This window comes from Castanea sativa, chromosome 11 (assembly GCF_040712315.1).
Source record: "Castanea sativa cultivar Marrone di Chiusa Pesio chromosome 11, ASM4071231v1".
Lineage (NCBI taxonomy): Eukaryota > Viridiplantae > Streptophyta > Magnoliopsida > Fagales > Fagaceae > Castanea > Castanea sativa.
In genome coordinates, this window is record NC_134023.1 from 23,905,083 (window position 1) to 23,909,092 (window position 4,010).

Consider the following 4,010-nt stretch of genomic DNA (forward strand, 5'->3'; position numbering starts at 1 on the left):
TTGGAACTGATTGAGAGACCACACATCTTGGGCGTTTGTGGAATTGGAGTGAAGATTGAAAGTGTTCTCAAGTGCTTCTGATATTCGGTTTTGAAATTCACTGCTCCAAGGTACACTCTTTTATTCTCAAATTCTGAAACTTACATAGTACATGTTAACATTTATGAATGAAGTAGATCTGTTATTTTTTTGCTGTGTACATGTATATTTCCATCACAATAAGACACTAGCTTTAATGGCCTTGGGCTTTTCTATCAACTCTTGACAAGTCCAAAATTACCATTAACTATATTTAATACCACTATATAAATATAGTTGCACTCTAGACCATATTTATAAATTATATCCCAAAATATTATTGTACATGCAACCCCTTCATAAAATATTCATAGTTATACAAAGTCATGAATATAGACTGCCACTCTGAAGATTATTACATCTTAATTCCTTGAGTACCTAGTTTAATCCTTCAATTTATTCATCATATGTTAATGAAATCCAATTCCATAAATATATACTTTAGTAACTCCTTACTAAAGTGGTTAGGCCTAACACTCTGAATAACTAAACTCATTAAACTTATCTCAAGGGAATATTTTGTATCTCCATTAAGAGACTATGAATTTCATCTTGAGAATATATGTTCCATTAATACTAAATGTGATTGCCCAACATACTGAGGTTTTGATCGTTTCTTTAGACCTCACTTCTGATATATCAAAGCAACTTACACCTCATGATCAGGTCCATTGTTCTCTCAGGATTAAGAGTTCATGTAAATAGAAGTCGTAAGTTTATTATTCATTTGACAGTCGTTAGGAGAATAATAAATCTCACAACGGTCACATTCAATATGGTTTAACTCTTAAAACATATCAATATACCAACTAGAAATCTCAATTTCTATGATCAAGACAAATCATCTTAGTTGATATGTTGTAGTCTTTGCAGATGAAATGCCCAATTTCATCATCGACTACGAACTATAATTCTGAGTTTATAAAGAACTTGTGATTTATATCTTTTGTGACTTTTCACATAAATCACATACAATGCATCTCATGGACTATATTGTAATGTCCCAATATTCGTGTTACTATTATTTTAGATAATAATAAAACAATTTTATTAACCACAACATTAAGTCATACATAATGTCATACATAACATTATACAATAGGATTTAAGGGCACGTGTGTCAGGACCCAAATCCATGAGACATGAATTTAGATACCTGATTATCTTGCTAACCTTACTTAGCTCAATAAACCTAATTTATTTAAGCTTAATTCAATAAAACTCCAAATAAACAATGCTTCTGATAAACCTCTTATAATAAACAAAATCCACAATTTATAATAATCTCCAAAATATTGTGAAGTCTAAGCAGAAAATAAAAATAATAATAACTATTAATCTTTTCAAAACTCCACAAATTGAAAATAAACTCCACTATATAAAATGTGAACTACAAAACAAAGGTAACTAAAATTTAATGAGTCTTCAAGTAACACTGAAGCCGCCTGCAACTTCCACGCTCTACCTTGCACCTCACAAGCGGTCCAAAGGTTCTAATTCCCAACTATACTTTAATCTGAAAATATTAATTGATGGGGTGAGCCACACATCTAGTAAGTAATTATCCAGAATACACAACGGAATAGAGTCAAACAAAGCACGAGTTTGATTTCACAATTTCACTCAAAATATCCAATATAGTTTTCAAAACATGTAAAGAATCACTTAATACACATATAATCATATCTTAAAGTCTTTTGGAAACACATACAAATAATTGATCAGAGCACAGTGTCACATATACACATCACATATTCTCACATACAATCCTGTGAGCGGATACCAACATCTAACCCCTGCTGGTAAGGGATCAACACATATCCTCACATACAATCCTGTGAGCGGATTTACACATATATATCTGATCAATTCTAAAAACACTCATTTTGAGTCACATATCACAAACAATAAAGTTTATACATATAATAATTTTCTCAATATTAACAATTGTTCCAACAATAAAGATATATTGAATATCACAATATCAAATTGAAACATAAATCAAAAGATGCTTGACTCTCTTAGGGAACGAATAGGAACTGAAGAGTTTATATAAGTATTTTTACAATTCTTGAATAAGTTTGAAAATCTAGTTTGCTAAAAGGAACGTCTTAAATACCATTTGAAAAAAAAAACAAGAATATGATTTCGAAATCACTTAGTTTAAAACAATTTAAAGAACAAAAATCTTTCTAGAAAACTTACTTTGAAACTCAATTATTTTCAGAAAATAGTTTAGTTAAAAATCATCTTTTAAATGGGATTTAGACATTCAAAACGTTATTCAAAATTCGAAATTTCTTTTAAAACATTATTTAAAAGCCAATTAAAATTTCTCTTTCAATAGAGTAAAAATGCTTTTTGATAAACTTTTTAAAAAAATGTAAGCTTAAAAATATAACTTTGAAAATCTTTAACTTCTAAGAACCTAAAGAGCAAAACTTGTGCATATTATGCATAATTACTTACCGCACTCAAATCACTCTGAAAGTCCAGCCAAAATAATCTCCAAAGAGCCTCAAGACACTCTTAAATCGGACCTATAATCAATTACGAAAATTACTCAATATCCTCTACAAAATATAAATTTTACTAAACTATAAAAATTGACTCACTAGTAAAATACTTTGCTGAACTAATAATAGCACTAATGCAAAGTAATTTATCAGAACCCAGAGGCATCAGCTAAAGTTTTAGAGTTTAAGTTAATATACATAACCCCAACCAAGCCATATTATATATATATATATATATATATATATATATATCTACCATAGAAAACTTTACAACTATCCTAATATCCTAATATGTATATATATATATATATATATATATATATATATACAACACGGCATAGCATAAGTCCAGAGGCAAAGAAACCACAGTCGAAATATTTGACTTCTTCTATTCATTATATATATATATATATATATATATATATATATATATATATATATATATACAAATCCAACTACAGATCAATAGCCACCTTCTTTGACTTCTTCTTTAACCTTTATATATATATATACACACAAATCCAACGTAGGATGTAGCCCCCTTCTTTGACTTCTTCTTTAACCTTCTTTAACCATTATATATATATATATATATATATATATATATATATATATATCAATTCAATGAAAGAAGGAGGGCCGAATTGTTTGACTTCAATCTATTCATTATATGTACAGATCCAAAAGAAAACTTAAACAAAAAATATTGATTCGTGAAATCCCACTGGCTCAAATCTAATATCTAATCCAACGGAAAATCTAAACGTTAGAATATAAATTTTAGGATCAAAATCAAATTTCTAAATAACCTAATAAAATTCTAATTTTTTTCTTGTTTCTAATTGAGAGAAATCTTACCTTGAATAATCTGATTGTCTCTTCAATTGTACGTGTTCTAACTCCAAGGAAAACACCTCTTAGCCTCTTAGATAAAACCCTGACTATCTCTTCCTCTATTCTGTAGCTTGTATTATAAGATGTGGGCTTAGTGGGTAGTGGGCTGCAATAACAATTAAAAGAAAGCCTATAGCCCAACAATTATATTTTAAAGAAAACTCTTAAATAAAAATTATGTGGGGTATTACAACGTGTCCTAACAATCTCCCACTTGCCTTAAAGACTATTGTGCACTAATCTAACTCACATTTCCTCCAAATGTGACTTAAAAGTCCTTTGGGGAAAGGCCTTGGTAAAGGGATCAGCTAGATTCTTTGCATTATCAATCTTTGCGACTACTACATCTTCACAAGCAAAAATGTGTCGAATGATGTGATACTTTCTTTCTATGTGCTTTCCTTTCTTGTGATTCCTTGGATCCTTGGATTGTGCAACTGCTCCACTATTGTCGCAGAACAATGTAATAGGAACTTGCTCAATTCTTATAATACCAAGATCAGAAAGGAATTTCTTGAGCCA

At 29.5% G+C, this 4,010-nt stretch overlaps 1 long non-coding RNA gene across 1 annotated transcript; it reads right to left on the bottom strand.

The window, feature by feature from the left end:
- Positions 1 to 1,353: 1,353 nt before the first annotated feature.
- Positions 1,354 to 3,666, bottom strand: LOC142614721 (uncharacterized). Its single transcript, XR_012840527.1, has 3 exons — positions 3,453 to 3,666; positions 2,548 to 2,618; positions 1,354 to 1,594 (listed from the first exon to the last, which is right to left on the bottom strand). It is a non-coding gene; the product is annotated as an uncharacterized LOC142614721 (long non-coding RNA).
- Positions 3,667 to 4,010: the final 344 nt, after the last annotated feature.